General features: G+C 36.9%; 1 protein-coding gene across 1 annotated transcript in view; it reads left to right on the top strand.

The window, feature by feature from the left end:
* The window catches only part of TENM4 (teneurin transmembrane protein 4), a 1,362,823-nt gene that overhangs the window by 278,358 nt on the left and 1,064,533 nt on the right, over nucleotides 1-19,932 (top strand). Inside the window, exon 3 of the mRNA XM_039562133.1 lies at nucleotides 15,035-15,089. The gene's annotated coding sequence lies outside the window, so the exon portion shown is untranslated. The remainder of the gene's footprint in view (nucleotides 1-15,034; nucleotides 15,090-19,932) is intronic.

Raw genomic sequence — 19,932 nt, 5'->3', positions numbered from 1 at the left:
GTTAACATCATAGAATAGAATAGAATGAATATGACTACTCATTTTGAAGTGACCTACAACAGTCCAGTCTAGCTATTTGACCACCTCAGAGCTGACCAAGTAAAAACATATTACTAAGGGCATTGTCCAAGTGCTTCTTAAACATTGTGAGGACTGGGACATTGACCACTTCTCTAGAAAGCCTGCTCCAGCACTTGAGCACCTCTTCAGTAAAGAGATGCTTCCTAATATCCATACTTAACTTTCCTTGCCATTGCTTTGAATTTTTGCCCCGTGTCCTGTTACTGGATACCAGGGAAATCAACACCTCCCTCTTCACTCGACCTCCTCGGGGAGCTGTGGGGAGCCATGAGATCACCTTTCATCCATCTTTTCTCCAAACCAGACAAAACCTCAACTAGTCCTCACAGGACATTCCTTCCAGCCCTGTCATCATCTTTATTGCCCTCTTCTGGATGTAAATTCAAGGATAATTGTGATAGAGGCTTCTAAGTAGAGCAGATAGAGGTCTTATCTGTTACTAGATCAGTTGCTAGAAGTGAAACATTAGCTCAGTTGTCAGGCTCATGAACCCTTCCTTGTATGTGAAATAGAAGCAAGACACTTCAAACTTAAAAATCAAGCCAGTAATAAATATTCCAAGATTGGTCTACCTTGAAGTAAAAATAGTCCACCAGAGTTTGGATGTTACCAGGGAAAGACAATAAAGTAATTATTTCCTAGATAAAATGAGGAGACAAGTTGTTTATAAGTTGTGTAACCTAGAGCTTAATACCAACAGATCCCCACCACTGCCACTGTAGATAACCCCACAGTAGAAACCTCAGCATTCATGGATCTCTCATCTGCATGTTGCAGGATGCAGCACATTTCCTTCTGGGCAGCAGTGTCCTCATGGTATCAGCACAGGATAATCCAAGCAACACCTACACAGCAGGATAAACTCAATCAATCAAGAGTAGAAACACCCAGCGAAAATAAGGGAACATTTCTTACACAACAGTCACTCGCTCTCTCCTGGTTCTCAATGAAGACTTAAAAATCACTCTGAAATGTAGAGTCCAGAATATTCATAATTCTGATGAGGACCAGAAACAATGAGCTAAATAGAGATTGATCTTTGTACATATTATATTCTACTTTCCCTGCAGTAACAACAGATGATGACTATCTGTCTTCCTGTTTCTCATGAGAGAAAATTATCCTATATCCCCACTAACCCTCTAAGATCTATGCTGATTTCAAGGATGGCCTAACATAAGTACATTGAGCATTTTTTTCTTAACTTTAATTTTGAGGTTTAATGTTTGGAAGAGCGAAATGGATGCCCAGTAGCTTGGCTAATTTTTTAATAGGTATGATTCGTATGAAGACAGGTTCTATCTCCATTTAAAAGTCTCATCTTCCTTATTACTGTAAGCGCATACATAGGAGAGAAAACTCAAAACCAAAGCAGTAAAATTCATGACTTCAATAAATTGTGACTTTTAAGTTCCAGCGTGCAGCAACATAGGTAGATTATGAAGATGTCTAATCAACAGATAGACACATCTCAGAGACTTTTTTATCCAGAAAACCTGTATCACAATAAATATGTAAGGAATGTGGGCCATTTTTGGAGATTGTACATCTAAAACCTATCCTTTTCAAAATGCGAGGCTTCATGAATCTTCGTGCTCTCTGTGGCCCTTCTACATTGTGATTCCTCTTAGCTCATGCTCTCTAAATGGGGAGGGATGGAAAGAGTTTTAATAGGGCTCGGGAACTCCATTCCAATGCTTAACCAGCACAGTTTCATCTGCTTAACAATATATTTTAGCAGGATCTACTAGTTTGAACGGGTGTATCTTTTCTGGAACTGTATCACCATGGAAACAGGAAAAGATCATGGTCTTTGCACAGTCCTTGTCTCTTTGTCCTCTCGTATTGAGCTCCACAGGGGAAACTTCCAGTTATCTTTATTTTATAACATTTTACAGGGTCATTCTACAAAAAGGAGCAATTATCTCACCAGAAATACCTCTAAGAGCTTCAACAAAGCATGTTTTAGAATTTGGCATCCATGGCTGGTTTTCTATAGATATGATATTATCTTTTGACTCTTTTAGAGGAAAATAACAGAAGTTAGGGCTTCTATTTCTCAGATGTTAAAAAACCCCAAATGTTTCAATTTCACAGTGTAGGGAACTTCTTCCTGGAAACTTCTATGGCTTGATTACATGTGTGAGTTCATTGTCAGTGTGTAACATTTGGAGCAGCTCTTCTAGGTGGTGCTGTTTCACCAGTTTTACTTGGATTTTATTTGTCTTTCTTTGAAAAGATTCCTCACTGAGGCAGAACTTTTTTGAGGAAGTTAAAACAAAATAATAGAAACCACCTTTCTCATCTGTGATAGAAAAATCTATATATAAGTAGGCAGATTGCTTCTTCATTATCTTCTAAGTTTTCTGAAATTTTTTATCCCTTAAGTCTTTATTTCCACCTTCAAAATTCTTCTCTACTTAGTTTAAGAACCCTTTAAATTCTCCATCTTCCCAATTAATGTTTTTATTTAAATGTCTCATTCTCTCTCTCCCAGCTTCATAATATTTAAGAGCTGTGAAAACCATAGCTACTTGTTTGAGCAAAGAAAACACATTTTGTGTGGTTATTTTTGTTTTATTTTTAACCATGCTCGGTTTATACTACAGCATCTACTATAATTCAAGGGCAATAGCAAACTTAAATTGATAAAAAATAACATTGATCCCAGCAGAACAATGGAACTGTTGCCCTGGTTTTAAAGAAACCATAAATTACCCCAGCTAGAAAAATTAAACAACAAGTTGATTAAGGCAGAATGCAGTTATCTCGGGCTTTTCTGTATCAGTTCCTTAACTTCCCTTACCTCATCAACACTAAGATTTATCTCCATTAGGTAGTGACTCTTTTCATCTATTGTCAGTGTCCTGGCCTTGAACACAACATAGTTAGCTGTGACTCAGTAGGTGTTTCTTGCAGCTATTTTGGATCATTTCAGCTTGTACATGTCCAGTTCTGTATCACAGCTACCTTATTTTCCCTGATATGTTGCAAAAGGCAAATGAAGATCAGTCAGACTACAGGGTACAGTAGGCGCTAAAGAGCAATGGATTCAATATCATTGCTCTTGTGTAATTAATATCAAGAGCAATTCTCTGTGAATAATATGAAAATAAATTTCTCCTCCAAGTTCTGGCTTGGAGGGTGTTTTATTAGATATTACACTAATATAAATGAGCAGGACATATTTTTTTATTGTCTAATCATTAAATTAACAAGACTGGGTGGTTTTGGAAGCCAATGCCATACACAAATGGCAACAGATATATATGCCTTGTTCATTCTTTGCTCCAAACGGTGTTTTAATGGCTGTTTAGGTTGTTAAATGATAAGTAATATTTTATGCCACAGAAGATAGCTCAAGGAAAAAAAATAACAAACACAAGATCAGAAATATCAAACATGGCTATTTGAACTGGCAGTTCTTTGTTGAAAGAGTAATTAGGGGCTAGTTGTGCTTAATATTTTAATAGAAATGCGTCAGAAATATGACAATGGACTACTAGTGCCTGTAAATAGGATTTTGCACTTTCTTGTGTCTTCCAAGAATCCATCCAGCTTGTACAGAGAATGTTCTCAGCAAACAAAAGATAAGCCATTTGTTTCTCAGGGATGCTGTTGATGGTAATTAAATTGGGCCTTGTGTTGTCCTCTGCTAACTTCCCCTTTCATACTCCTCTAAATAAATCTCAGATTCATTATCTAATATATTACTGAGGTAAATCTAGAGCAACCTCAATGATATTCAAGCATCAAGCCTCTACTCAGTGAAAGTTCAGGGTAAATTCACTGAAATCAGTGGAATTGAGTTCCTACTGCTATAAATTAAAGTAAACTTGATATTAAAATTTGCATTATTAGTAGAAATAATATGAAAGAAGTCCCTTAAGCCATGATCCAAACAATACAAATGTATAAATTTTTTTTTCACTACTTCTTTCACTTCGAACATGCTGAAGATGTCAAAGCAAAGCTATGATACAGTTTAAGTACAAAAAGGAGGGGAAAACCCCTGCAGATTTCATTTTTACTGAAAGAATGTAAATATCTAAAAGGAAATGTGAGAAAGATACTTAATCTAGAACCTCAGTGCTGATAAAAGAAGAACAGAAACTGAAATAACCATTGGTGGTGAGGGTCACACATGTCCTTCCATCATATTCTAGTATTTGTGGTGGAAGACTGAATGAATGCAACTAATTGTGCAATGGACCTTTAATGGAGCATTACTTAAAATGCACTAAAGAAGGTCTCAAGAAATAAAATATAAAAAAAAAAAAAGAAATCCAACTAGGAAAGATCCCATAGTGATGAAAAATATCCTCTTTATTCTATCTTTGGCTTTTCTGATGTTTCAGTTTCAATTTTATACAATTAACTTGAAACTGCTATAAAAGAGATGTGTCCTAATGTTTAAATTTTGCTTGGGTAAAAACATTCATGATGTTATGGAGTCTTCTGAGAAGCAAAGCTGAAGGATGAGAGAGAGTGATATAAAAGTAATATTCTTTGAGGGGAATAATGTGAGCAATAACGTACACACTTTATATTGAATCAATTCAGTGACATTTGTGTCAATTTGATAACACAGAAAACACTGGTTGATGAAAACCAAACTGAATATCATTCTACTACCTTGTTTCTTTAATAATGTCCTTTTATAAATTATCACTGCCAGTATTTCCCTTCTTGAGGGAAGTTTTGAGGCTTTGTGAAGAATGATGAAACCTTTATTGTGACAAGGCAAAAATATAGTTTATCTCTGCCACAATTCACCATTTCCAGCAGTATAAATGGTAAGCCTGATCAACGATGTCCCTCCAAATGTGTTGGGTTTGTGTGGCAAGGTTTTGGTGGTGGGGGAATACAGGATGGCTGTAGACATCCTGCTGAGCTGCTAGAAGCTTCCCCCATATCCAAGAGAATCATTGCCAACCAGCTCCAAGATGGACCCACCTGAAATACCGCACCCCATGGAAGGGACTCATGATGAAGCCATCTGGGAAGGATTCCCATCAGAGACGTTCATGGATGACTGTCTCGAGTGGGCAGGACCCCGTGATGGAGCAAGGAAAGAGAGTGAAGAATCCTCCCCCTGAGGAGGAAGAAGTGGCAGAGGCAACGTGTGATGAACTGACCACAGCCCCCATTCCCCTTCCCACTAAGCAGCTGGTGTTGGGAGAAGGCAGAGAAAATGGGGAATGAAGCTGGGAAAAAAAATGTGAAGGATTTTTTTTCAGTTAACATGTCATAAGCATTTCTTGGAGACAATCCAAAACAAAACAAAAATTAGATTAGGTCATACAATCATTGATTATTTCCAGGTCTACCAATTCTGTTTCATTTACAAGTGCAGCAGAAATCTGTGGTAAATTACTGCTTATGCATTGTGTGGGTTTGATCATATACATGTATAGCCATACTTTCAGAAGGGCTTACATCTTTGCAGATGCAAACTTGAGCCAGAAATTGATGTAAAATAATGCACTGAATATGTGTGGGAATATGTGTGGCAAAGAGAAATGTTGCTCTGGGGTTGTTTTTGCAACCAGATGTTGATATTTCTATTAAAAAAAAAAAAAAAAGCAGAATTCCTGGTAGGGGTTTTTCATGCAAGACTTTAAAACGGAAAGAAAATTTAGGGTAATTGTATATGTTCAGAATCATTTAATTATTTCAGTGGCAAATGAACTTATAGTCAGTGAAGTCTAGGCTTCCACAAACAGCAAGGCTAACCTCGAAATTATATGAGAATGCTCAGATCATATTCAGCCAAGTTCTGAATATCTCTAAGACTGGAAATTTCATAATTTCTCTTGTCCTCCTTTCCAAGTGCTTTCCTGCTCTCATGATGAAGAGGTTTTTCTCTATATTTATCTGGAATTTCCTGTGTTCCAGCTTGTGTGTTATCCTATACACATCCATTTGCTGGCTTAAGATGGCAATAAAATCTTATTTCAAATTCAGAGAATAATTTACTTTGGAAGGGACTTCCAGAAACCCTCTAATCTAACCACCTGCTCAAAGCAGGTCTAATTAGGAAAAAAAAATCCTTGTATTTATTGGAATTGTACTTTCTGCTGTTGAACATTGTGGAGTTTCTGCCAGGCCACCTCATCAACCTGTTGAGTTCTGTCAGAGTGTTCAGCTGATGGATTTACGTGCTAACATGCCTCGACTTTATTAAGAAGCATCTAGTTCTTCCCTCCTCATTTAAGGTAAATAAGTATCTGAATACAGACAGTGTGAGTCTCTCTTCTAAAACCAAAAAGATTATCTTGACTATAAAACTCAATGTTTTACCCAACCCAAAATTTCTCCTTAGATCCTTAGTCTAATTCTTTTAAATCTACAAAAAAACAATAAGAAGGAATAGTTAGGTTTACCTTCTATTTTTGATATTTAATTTCATTACCTTCCATCTATGGCTAATTTAATTTGCAAAGATTAACAATGAAAATAAACAAGTAAAATATCTCTAATTTAATTAAGTGAGCATCCTGATATTATGCTACTAAAAATGTAATAAACATAAATGCAAATATTTAAAATACACACATAAGTTTTGAGATTTTTGCCTATTCATGTGTATGTACAAAACTGCATAAGTATGCAGAGGGTAAAAATTAGGCGCTCAATATCAGTAAAGGCATTTTATAAAGGTAATAATATTGTTATCACCATGCCATATAGCCCAACTGATAACAGTATTCAAAATTAATGTACTTTGTAGTGCAGTGGATTAATGCACTCTGTGCATATTACATAAATCTTCCTGTCTGAAATTTCATATGGAATCCAGAACTAGACCAAATATGAATGGCAGAGGAAGACTTTTCAGTCTCTGGGCTGTACTGAAAATTATACCTTGACATTATTCTTAAATAAAATTTATAAGCAGGACAGGTTTGTCTAGAATTCAGCAGTTTATCCTAAGAAAATACAAACATATAGCTAATATATTTTTTATGTTTTTCTCATTAGTCTCAATGAAATAAATTCTTTTGTGTGTTTTATGAAATGTGATCCTAAGGGGTTAGAAGTCTTTAATTTCAAAAGGAATGTGCCTTAAAATGTTGATTATATTATTATTTTCTGTGCTATAGTCAGTCATCCCTTGACCTTCAAAAAATGGTTGAAGGCTGGAAATATATGAATAAATTCTGCACTCAGGAAACCATGTAAATGCTCAAAACAAAAACTCAAATAATTATACCTCTTTGGATTTATATATTTATAAGAAAAATCAGAATTCACCATCACATTTCAATTATTGCAATGGAAAACAATGTAAATCTCACAGACCAAATGATTCCTATAAGTAATACTGAATCTTTTTTCTCTAGCATTATTTTATAGTATTAATTTATTTTGATAAAATTTAAATGCCTCAAAAATGCAGTGTTTATTATGAGCTCTTTTTTTGTTTTGTTTTTTTTAAAGTTAAATTTTGCCACAAACCCTATGAAATGCACATCTGTTTTCAATAGTCTCTCTGCTCAACATATTTAGGTACCTATATGGAGAGGTGATCGTCCTCTTCATTACTGTCAAAACGTATCCATTATAATGAGCTATTTTAGCATCCCACCCCTGCCCTGGAAATGATCTTCTCTTCAGTACCCTGGAGCAAAGCCAGCCATGCTTGCTCTCTGCCAGCTAGGATTTTCCTTACACAAGGAGAATTCCCAGGAGTTTTACTAGCTCAGCATTAAGATAACAGATCAGTGCAAAGGAGCTATATCAGGAGCCAAAGGTTTAGATCAATATAGTTTGTACCCCTTCAAACTACTTACAATCTTACTTGCAAATTGTCCTCTCAACTTTTTTTTCCTTTTTTCTTTTTAATTGCGTAAACATGATTATTTTTTCCATTTTAGTAGTGGCTGAAGGTTTCAGAATGTTGTTTCAGAATGAGGTTCTACTTTAAACAGCCTTTTTACATGTTGGAAAAAATTAAATCACTGTATTCATCTTCCAAGTACTGTCCTACCAACATTTCCATAGAAAACTTCTAAGAAAATTGTGCTCACTGCTGCCTCTTACTATCAGGATGTTATGCCTCACTTTCCACTGTTCCATTCTTTGGTATATAATTAAAGTCAAAGAATCATGGAGTTATTAAGGTTGGAAAGACTCTCCGAGACTACCTAGTCCAACTTTCTGCAGGACCAGCTTCAAATTCAGGCCAGGTTTCTCAGGGGTGCACTGAGACCCTCAGCAATGATGGTGATTCCATAGCCTCTCTGAGCAATCTGATACATGGCTAAGTTACTGTCATCACAAAAGCTATTATAGTAGTACTAAACTGAATTTCCCTTTTTGCCACTTGTATTTCTACTGTGGGCTCCACAGGTGAGCCTGTCTATCCGCTCTATCACTATTTCCTTTGTCACTGAAGACAGCTATTTTTTTAACCCAGCTGAATGCTTTCAGCTCTCTCAATCCCTCCTTGTATGTCATGTGCTCCAATCACTGATCTTCTCGGTAGTTTCTGCTGGACTTTCCTCAGTATGTCAGTCTCATACAAGGGTGCTCTAAACTAGACACTGCTCTGTGGATATATTCTTGTGGTGGCTGGGCTGGGGGGAATCTCCGCTTTCCTCACCTAAAGTAAGTTTTTGTTGACCAGTATCATCAAGCCCTTCTTGTCAGGGCTCTTCTCAATTCATCCAAGCAGCTGTATTAAAGCAAAATGGAAATTTCTGGGATTGTTGTGTGACCCTTCTAGCATTTATGGCTAATGTCTTTCATGAGAACCAAGACTAGTGATCAGAAGATTTTAAGGAGGCTTCAATAACTGTCTCTTTTTGATCAGACTGACCAGCAGAGGCCTGACACAACTTCTCCTAGGTCATTCTCCTGGGACCTCACTTCTGATCCTGACTCATAGGGTCTCAACAAACATTATGGCCAGTTCCTTTGCAGAGCTCCATATGTATTATCCATGCAAATGCTGTCCATTCATAGGTGTCATGTATGTGCATCCATCTTTGTATTCAACAATCACTGCATTCTGTTTTCGCAAGCTGTCCTGCCAGTAACTGCATAGCTCTGCAGTTGTGCCCAAACCTTCAGAAAAACCTTTTCTATGATTTCCATGCATGTGTTAACAGGATGGGTTTGGGCTTACAGCTTCTTGCAGGCCATTCCAACTGTCTGAATTACCAGATTATTGGCATGTAATGTTCTGGTGGTAAATGAGTACTGTATTTTAGCTTATTTTCCACTTGTTTTTGTCCTTTTAAATATTCTCTCCTTCAGAATACCGTCTTCAAAATTTGGAGTTAAAGGCATTTAGTTTCATGGATCACTTTTGTTGCTAACTTAAGCTATTAAACTTGTTTTTTTCAGTCATATGGTACCTTCCTGTCTTGAAAGGTTCGTTCCAATGCTTGTGCCTAGATTACTCTGCCATATGAAGGAGACATATGGCATCACAATCTGGGAATGGGATAAAGACCACCAGATCATGCCACATATCTTGCATATCAGCTTCTAGTCACTGGTAATATAAAAGTGAAAGATCTTCTAACCTGCTATCAATACTTCAAGCCTACCATTTGTGCTTGGTACTGCTTTACATCCCATTTCATTTAACTGATAATAGTAAAATTCGTGGGGAAGAAACTGAAATTTTTCAGTTGCATTATATTTGCATTCTGTGGTTGGTACCTTTTTTTAATGTTATTGTATCTGTGATATATAGATCTATCACAACTTCTGCTACTGTGCTCTAAATTTCAAGACTTTAAAAAAAATGATGAATGTAGACATTAGCATTCTCGTGGGCCTGGCCATCAATATTTCATCTTAGGTAAACAGCAGTTTTGCCTAATTTATTGGTTCTCATTATGTCTGGCATATAGAAGCTGAATTCCCTTCTGCAAGGGAAATTCCCCATCTGCCTGGAAAATGACCTTTTGTGCTCTGCAGATCAGTAGGGACACAAATCAAGAGGGACACGGTTAATATTGTAGAAAAATGACTTCATTTGTCACTAACTAAATTGTCATGAGTTTGACCCATTTTGAGATTAGTTAACATTGGCCTCCTTTCTCACGTTTCATGCATAATTCATTTGGATTCTCACTTTACTTGCGCTATGCTTCTGGAGTGGGGATGTTTTGTATAGTCACTCTTAGGAGCAATAGTAACACAACATTTGTCAAAGTGTCATAGTGAACAATGAAACCTCATTATATGTCACTCAAGGAGCTGAATGAAAAGTGATGCTACATCTAGGCAATTTTATATCCAAATCTTGGAAGGTGAAAGACAGAAAACAAGTTTTTGTTGCTTTGATTATCTTCCAGTTTGATTTGTTCTCTGAGAGCTCCCACAAAAGTCAATGCTAATATTCCTGGTCCTGATCCTGCTCTCCTGGAGGTGTTGGGGAATTTCACCAGTGATTTCACTGTGAACAGAAATAAACTGCAAGTGAATAAAAATTACTCACGTGTTAAGAGTTTACAAGATAAGATCATCAAGTGCAGAGACTGTCAATTTTGTTTGCACTGCACAGTATGGAAGATATTCTTCATGCTACACTAAAAAAATACAGGAGATTTGAAGACTGTGTGCCACACAACATTGCTGTGCTGCAATCCCCAGCAAATACAGGGTCAGTGCTCACATAGCAAAAACAGGCAATATGAGCAGATCAGTCTGGCAACTGAAGTGTACATGGGAAGTCATAATTTATAATTTAAAAAACTCCAAACTGAATATTTGCACCTTCTCTTTGGAAAAATGGCTTTTTCTGTGCCTCTTTCCATTTTGCCTTGTCTAACTACCTGGATATATGGCTTTTTTTCTTTGCTGCTATGGTGATGAAGTGCCTGTGCCCACCAGTCCTGAAGACAAAGAAAAATAATTTCATCCATGTATTGATCATATCCTAAATATTTAAATTCCCTGCAGTAACACCACTCTTTTCAAATTTAAAATTTAGTCACGTTCCATCAAATCCAACCCTTTCATAGAAAAATGAGAATCAAATGTTCATTATCAAAATAAAACTTTCATCAAAACCGGCAGTGTAAACTAGCCTTTCTTAAGGTGAGAGTATCCTTACCATGGAGTAAAGGAACAGAAGAAGCATCAGTGTTCTCTAGGTTTAGCTGCTTCTTCATGCAAAATCCATCTTTACTTAGAACACAAATCACTTCTGTGTTTGTGAGGTGAATCAAGGCTTCTCAGCAGTCTTAATTGTCTCTATCTAGGCTTTTCATTAAAAAAGTTGTATGTGATCAAAGATGATAAAAACCCAGGAGTTAATCCAAGGATGACAATATAAAAACATAAGCATAAGCTTTGCCATGTCGATATATGGCCATACTGTCAGTCATTGTCAAAACTATAGAGCGGAGCAGCATATCACATCTTTTCCTGTCAAAATGTTCTTTCTGACAAAGGTCAGTGCCTTCATGACATAAATCTGTTATCCTATTATTGTCATAAGCATCACAAGAAGAAAGGAGTCAAATGTTTGGAACAGATAGAGTCGGTGCAACTTAATTCAGGAAAGGGCCATATTTCCCACTTCCCTTTGTCAGGCTGCCAGCCATCAGCATGAGCGTTCCCTCTCACAATCTGTTTGTGTTCCAGTGAGTAATAGCTTTTTACTGGCCTGGAAAATGACTATCCCATTACTAGCAAAGTGCATTCATAAGATCAAGAGCCTTTTGACTAGTTAAGTACATTGTGCCCTTTAAATAGACCAAACGGCTTCAGATGAAAGCCTTAAAACTATGGCCAATCTGTTGGAAAATTAAAAATATAGTAAATCTAGGGCTGAAACCAGGCATATTTATGAGCTAATCAAATAAACAGCCATTTAAAATAGTTTGTTATTCAGTGGAATTTATGAGGGGATTTTTCTTCACAAGAACGAACATCTCCAATAACTCATGGACATTTGTAATAGATGGAAAATAAAGAAACAATATAATATCTGGCAAAAATTATGTCAAATTGGTCACGACAGTGTTTAGTTTCACATCTATTTGAGAGCATACAAAATCATCGTAAGAACTGTGTGCATGACTCTCTTCCCAGTAATGCCAAGATGAACTGGGAGCAAATGGAACTGAAATCAATAAATGCACATGAATTTAAAGCTACAGTAAATAGAAATACTGAGGATACTAGATATGAATATAAATTTGTTAAAACACATAGAAACATGCATAAACATGTATGAGGAATTGGAAATTATACATATCAAGTTTTATGGATGGGACTGGCCTGTTTCATAAAACCAACAAGAGGACTGGGCTAAGTATGCTGTCCAAAAATATGATTCATAAATTGTATTCACATGATCCATGGGACTTAAGATTTTATTTTATTATATAGTTACAATATTATAGCCATGCTAACATAAACTTAAGGAAATGGGGGGAAACAGTGACCTGGAGTTTACAATCTCGTGTAAATTACAGAGCAAATTCTAGTGTAGAGTTTGAAGGATCTGATTATTCAGCCACGGAATGCTGAATTGCAGTGTTGGAGGATTGATTGAGCTATTTTTCATCTCTTACTGGTTAACTTTGTGATCCACACAAAATTACTTTTTTTTTGTTGAAAATCAAACAAAAGCTTTGCAGTTTTGATACATAAACCACCTGCTGATCCCTACTTCTGAGTGAAAGGACCTCCAGGATTTACAATTCTAATAGCAGGAATTTGAAAAAGGAATGATAGAAAAGTGTATTTTTCCCTTGTTTGTTTGACAGCCTATCTTTTTAGAATATGAAAATGGAAAAAAAATGCAGAAAATTGAAAACAAAATTGCCACCAGTTTAGATAAAATAGAGAAAACGTGGTCAATCCCATCTTTACTCCCTAGAGAAATTAATTTAGAGCTTCACTCACATTCACTTTTGCTTCAAATACCTCAGTCCTGGTCTTGCCTCCTCCTGCATTTAGTAATGCTGGAGAAACTTTCCTGGTGAATGTCACACCACTTTGCAGTTTTCAGAAAACTAGTATCTATACTTTCCCCACAACTTCCTTCCTCAAGATATTTTATGGGTTCCAGCTGTAGCTCTAACATCCTCTTTACTCATGCTCCCTGTAAATGTTGTTTCTCCACAGTGTACCTGGCAGAGGTCAATGCCTTAATACACTTCGAAACAACCTCAAGGGAGCAGCAGGCATTACAGGTTTTTGTAGGAAGGTATAGGATGTCACCAGAGAGAAGACTGAGAGAGACCTCACTGGGGTCTTCAACATCCTCATGAGGGGAGGCAGAGGGGTGGGTACCAATCTTTTCACTCTCGTGACCAGTGACAGGGCTTGAGGGCATGGCATGAAACTAATTCAGGGGAGGCTTAGGCTGGATATCAGGAAAAAGTTTCTCCCCCAGAGGGGGGCTGGCCACTGGAACAGGCTTTCCAGGGAAGTGGTCACAGCACCAAGCTCGGCAGAGTTCAAGAAGTGTTGAACAATGCTCCCAGGCACATGGTGCAGCTCTTGGAGATGGTGCTGCGCAGGGCCAGGAGTTGGACTTGAAAATCCTGATGGGTCCCCTCCAATTCAGCATATTCTATGATTCTATGACTATGAAATCTTTTCACTGAGGTCTTCGACTCTGCAGGAAGGTGCTGGTACAGTATTTCTGAATTATGCCATAAAATTAAAGCAAAATGAGGCACAAAAGGTGACGTGGGAACTTGGATCTGAAACAAGGAGTTCTATCTCTGGGCAGCAAATTTGATGAGAAGCTCAAGACTGACCTCAGTATTAGCTGTTAGTTACTAGGAAAAAATGTATTTTAAAAGGGTCTTAAAATGGGCGCTTACTCTGTAATAACGGGGGTGGTAAGAACAGTTGTGCTGAAATACAGACTGCACGTACAGACTCATGCCCTCAGTCTTTAAGGACATACCCACAGAATTCATCTTCTTGCTTTTAGGTTCTTTCATCCCTCCCAGAACAATCAGTGATGCTTACCTGTGTTGTTGAAAACAAATGTCCAAATGTATCCTTATATTACTTCATTTGGTCATTTCATCATAGAAATGCAAAGGCCAAGGTGTTTGAGTGAGAAGTTCTCTGATTAGAACTGAAATAAAATTTTCAGGGTGCAGGGCTTAAAGCACATTATTTTTACTTTTCTGTGAATTCAGACATGAGGCCTCTTCCCTAAGTGCTTGCATGGGCCTCTGCAGAGGTATCTTGTAGCAATGAGATTTAGAAGCTCAATAAGAAACTTATGAAGAAATAAGTTTTCCTTAACAAGCTTTACGTTTTCTTTCCTTCAAATATATTCAATTTCCCCTTGCTCTTATATTATGACTAAAACTTGAATAGTAATGCCTACAAGTCAATCTTTTCATCATTCTTGGAATTATCTGCCTTTGTTTTTTACTGATAGTCTTAAAATTGCATGAAGAACAGTAAGATGATATAATTTTTTTTAATACTTTTAACTTATATTAAAATCTGTAATTTTTAGTTTCATTAATCTTTGGTCTCAGTTAAATATGAAAAGCAAACAATGATAACCTTCAGGAATGATGAAAAATGCTGTGGAACTAAAACAATATCTTCCAGCAATCTGGAGAGAAGGTTCAGCTATTGTTTTGAAATTAGTTGTTTTATTACTCATAAAAGTTAAGATCAAAAAGTATTTCAATAATTATTAATTTTCTCTATCATTTCTGATGCAATATACAGGCAAGTTTCATATGCTGATCAGACTTGGGACCAAAAAAATAATAATAGCAACAAATAATATAATAAATATTTATTTATTTAATTAAAATTTAAATGTTCATCTGCAGCTGGGGTTAACCAAATGCTGGGGAGAAGGATGAGTATCTTGATTTGTTGCTGGTATATGAAGTTCTCAGCAGACTGGTTATCTTCATATATTCCACAGTCATAGTTTTGATCACAGTGTTTATTTTCATATATATATACATATACTTTTTTTTCCCCTTAGGAAGTTGGCTGCATTTTCAGAGGATTTTTTCAGACATCCATCTGGCTTTATTGAGGTAGGAGTACAAGATATGGACTAAATATATTTTAAAAGTAACTGTCATCAACTTTGATGCACAGCTAAGTATAAAATCAATTAAGAATTCATGAAAGGTGGGTTGTGTCAGAGGAAAAATATTGTCAAATGAAAAGAGTGGATAAAGTTATTAATTGTATGCTTTAATATGGCACAACCAGGTGAGCTGGTTTTGGAGGTTTAGGTCACCATTACCTGCATCAGCTTTGGGGTGTTTGTATTCTGTGCTCCTACTGAATATGACAGAAGGAAGGATGGAGTTCCTATATCCATCACTCGCTTGTATTTTGATAGCTGTTCTGTTCCTACTGCTATGACTAGATCCTTATCACAGAATATTTTGAGTTGGAAGGGACCCACAAGTATTATAAAATCCAGCACCTAGGTGAATGGCCCTTCTGGGAATCAAACCAGCAAACCTGGAGGTTTTAGTACCATGCTCTAACCAACAGAGATAATCTCAGGGTTGATTTGTTGGTGCTCATCACAGTCAGGCCATGCATGTGTGGAAGAGCTGCTTCAATGCCAAAAAAAAAAAAAAAAAAAAAAAGACAAATAAGTGGAAAGCAATAATTTCATCTCTTTTTCTCTCTCTCCTTAAAAACAACACCTCTCCCTTCTTACCTATTAGATGTGATATGACTTAGGTTATAATTGGAGTGCCAGAATCTGTTTGGCTTGTATATGGACTTTTCATGGGTTCTTTTGGGAATTATCACTTTAAAATTCTGCTAGTTTTTCCACCCCAGGTATGTGGAAATCTTTGTAAAGGTTGGGCAGCCTGGCCCATGCTGTCTTCAACAACCCACCTCTCTTTTCTGATTAACATAATTGCTGTAATACATCATCAAACTTAAAAGATATATGTATTCCCATGTGTTATATTTTCACTAACTAGATTTTGGCTGGATTAAAGATGACATTTGATACACATTTCCAGCCATGAAAGGAGATAAATGGTCAACATTTTCAACATTTCTCATCAAAGTGCAAAAAGTCTGAGTTAAAATCTGAATAATCTGCTTGTAATTAGCAGCATGTGGTTTAACCTCAAGGTATTTTACAGGTCATTCCTGTGAATAAAATAGCTGGGCCAAGAAAGCTGCATATTATTTATTAGAAGTCAGTGAAATATTTCGCAGTGAAAAAAGACAGGCTTCCACTCTCTATCATGTAGACCTGCATGAAAATACTGAGAAAGTGACAACTATAATTTCCTTACTTGCTAATTACTCTTATTAATTTTTGTTATTTCATGTTTTACTGAAATTATTTTGAAGTCTTGAACTAGATTGGAGCCAATGAATGAATTTCATACTGGCATAAAGATGATGTGTATCTGTGCTCCTTTCCTGCAGAAAGGGTCACCCCAAGAAGTCAGGATGGTGGATTGAGCAGATTACCACTTAAAATACAAAAGAAATCAAACAGAAATTCAAGTCTGTTTTAAAAATTTAAGCAATTCTTTAAAATATACATTTTAATTTTCATCTTTCTGGTTTGGTTTGGTTTGGTTTGGTTGGGTTTGGTTGGGTTTGGCAGTTGGGTTTTTTGTGGGACTTCTGTTTGTTTTAGTTTTGTTTATTTTAACCTATGTTATAATAAAAAATTAGGTTTTCATAGGACTCCTGCAGCTGCAGATTTTAGAAAACATGCAGAGAGATCTGAGCAATGAAGTAAAACTAAGAGTATTTATTGGAAAATTTTTTAAAATTAACTTTAAATATACTTACAGGATCAAGGACTTTATTTATCATCTAAGCCTTACCCCTATTTACCCAAGTCTCCATGATGCTAACGGAATCCCTCTTCCTCCCTTCAGCCCTAAGATGTTTCAAGTTTGATAAAGCAATATTGTGTAAAGGGAGGGGGTCTTCCTGTACTCCAAATTTTCTCATATAAGCTGCCATGGTTTGTTTTTTTTTTTTTAATGATACGTTCCAGATATGTTTTTCATTAAGTCAAAACGAAGGACCTCGGACAAAATTGCTCAACTCTTTCTGTTGTTTGTTTACTTCTCCATCATCCACCCGACAGAAGAGCCATTGAGAAAAACTTGTAACATCCCTGACATTTAGAAACCTTAGTAGAAAAAGCATGTGCTATAGCTACCCACTCAGCGAACATATGTGGAACAGTTTGTGTGTAAAATATAGTGTCAAAAATGAAATCCTTGTTTTTGGCTACTGCATATGCAGAAGATTCAAGATTGTGTGGAACAGACTTCTATGAGTGTTGTACTGTGTGAGTGTGATTGTCACAACGGCCTTTATAATGTAAATCCCCAAAACATGGTGGGATACTGTTTGGAGCTTCTGCAGTCAGAGTCTATTTCACGTGTCCAGTATCTGCTGCCTCAGCCTGTCCGGTTTACAGCAAGCTTGTGGCTGCTCTTACATATGTTGCTAACATCAAGTCTTTAAGGAGCTTGCACTTGCAGAGCCGAGCTCCACTATGTTCTTCACACATCCTACACAAAATACCCCTGGTAGAAAATGGACAGAAACAGCATCATCAGGAGTTTGCTTTAGTACAAATATGTCTAAATACAAGTACTTTACACTTTCTGATCAAAGACAATTAATTGGAACCAGGCTTGAGGGTGTTTAATATTACAAGAATTCAAGCTGTGCAAAAAGGCTCAAAGAATTCCTTTGTGAACAGATACCATGAGGCTACAACCAAATCTGCAATCTCAGCTACCCTTTGATGCCATCCGTATGCAAAGAGTGTCCAGCCTGACAGTGCTGATGCCCAGCACTGTGATATTGTCTTCTCTTTATTAATCTCTGCAGGTTGATTTTAGCACAATCTGGTCTGTGCCCTGGGATCTTCAAGGCTGGGAAAGAGTCTGGTTTCCCTTGAGAGGCAGCACAGAGTTCCCAGCCAAAGGGCAAGACACTAGAATAACACTGAAACACCAAAAGGGAAGGAGACTGAGTTTCCAGTAGGATCTATCCAACCGTTTATTAATGCAATCAAGTCATGGCAAAATGGTGGAAGTCAGAATGGGAAAGAGACAGCTGCTGAGTCCTCTCAGCAGCTTTCTTCTTTCTCCCAGATCTGACCATGGATTTTTCATAACTTGAGTTTAATTATATGTCCCTGTTAAGCTGAAAGCCATGTCATTGCTGCCCAGATGAGGAATTTGTACCTCAGCTTTTTGTTAAATATCTCTTCCAGATAATTTGCTTTATTCAAAATCTTCCTTCCCTCAATATGCTCATTGCCTGCAAACAGACCGTCATCACCTGTTCTCCACTTGTTTGCATGCTGATAGCTCTTCTCTCATAAATTCCATTAATTAATGAATAGTCAGCAGGGAATTGTCTCCTCAGGCTCATTAAAGAAATGGACACTAAAATGATATGAAAGCAGCTGCCTCCTTTCTGTTATTCCCTTCTGACGGCTACTGCTTTCCTCATCACTGCTAAATTATAACACTGCTTTGATTAGCAGTCCTGTTAGCTGCAGCTGCATTTAGAGATGGAAATTTTAACTACACAGTCATGTTTAATTGATAGTCTCATCAAACTGTTAGCATTGTAAAAAAATGCAACACTCCAATACATCAAGCTTGTGTATGTATATTATATCCTGTTGGAATTTTTTTGACCTTGTAAGCAGATTGAAAAGACATGTTTCTTGATGCTTTCTCATAAGCCACTGATTATTATCTGAGCTCATTTGGGAACCAGATGTAAAATTTGTGAAAAATCTCAGGCCAGAGATCATCCTAAACAGAAACATATTTGATTGCTATCCCAGTGCCTAAGTGTGAATGCTCATTTCTATGCTGAAAAATTTAGAAATTATTTTAAAGCATAGGATGAGATACGATTTTTAGAAAAGATTTCAAATCAAAAACTATTCCACATCAAAAGAGTAAACCTATGTCAGACAGAAAATCTATATCATGGCTCAGATAAATTACCATAGTTTATAAGATGTTCTAATTCATACAAGAATGATGGTTGGGCTAACTTGCCCATACTCAGGGTTTAGGTTCTAATTCAACCCTTGTTGAAGGAGCACTATTCATAGAACAGTCCAAATCAGGATAAGATCCTCTACTCTGAGGCTGCTGAGACATGCTGACCCTCTACTAGCACAGACTTTGAACAAAAGACGACAGAATCCTGGAATCATTAAGGCTGCAAAAAACCTTTAAGATCATTGAGTCTAACTGTTAATACATCACTGCCAAGTCCACCACTAAACCATGTCCTCAGGTGACATGTCTACATGTTTTTTGAACACTTCCAGGGACAGTAATTCTACCATTGCCCTGGGCAGTCTCTTACAGGGCTGGACAACTCTTTCTGTAAAGAAATGTTTCCTAATACCCCATCTAAACTTCCCTTTGTGCAGCTTTAGGCCATTTCCTCTTGTGCTGAAAGAGGATGTCTTGCAGCTTTGAGGTAGCATAAGAGGGATTGTTCTTAACTGTCTTTTAGTGATTGGTGCTTTCACTTAGATTAAATCAGATCCTTTTCTGGGCTCTGGGACTAAGCAGAAGATTAGCCACAGGACAAGAGGAAAGGCCTTTGGTCTGGTGCTGACTTGTGAGGCTGCCCATGTTCAAGTTCAGCTCAAAAGACAGAGGAAGAGGTCATTTGCCATGGTGTATGCCAGCAAGCATCCAAAATCAGAACTAATATTGGCAGATCTTTAAACCCTAGCCCTAAGAATAATATATTGAACACAATTCTGAAATTGTCAAAAATATAATGGAAAGGCTTCAAACCTGTTTTTATCCTTGTTCATTAATTTGCGTTTCAGAACTGGAATTGGACTTTGATTACCAAATATAATTACATTTT

Source organism: Corvus cornix, chromosome 1 (assembly GCF_000738735.6).
Source record: "Corvus cornix cornix isolate S_Up_H32 chromosome 1, ASM73873v5, whole genome shotgun sequence".
NCBI lineage: Eukaryota > Metazoa > Chordata > Aves > Passeriformes > Corvidae > Corvus > Corvus cornix.
This window is presented reverse-complemented; position numbering and strand designations above follow the sequence as displayed.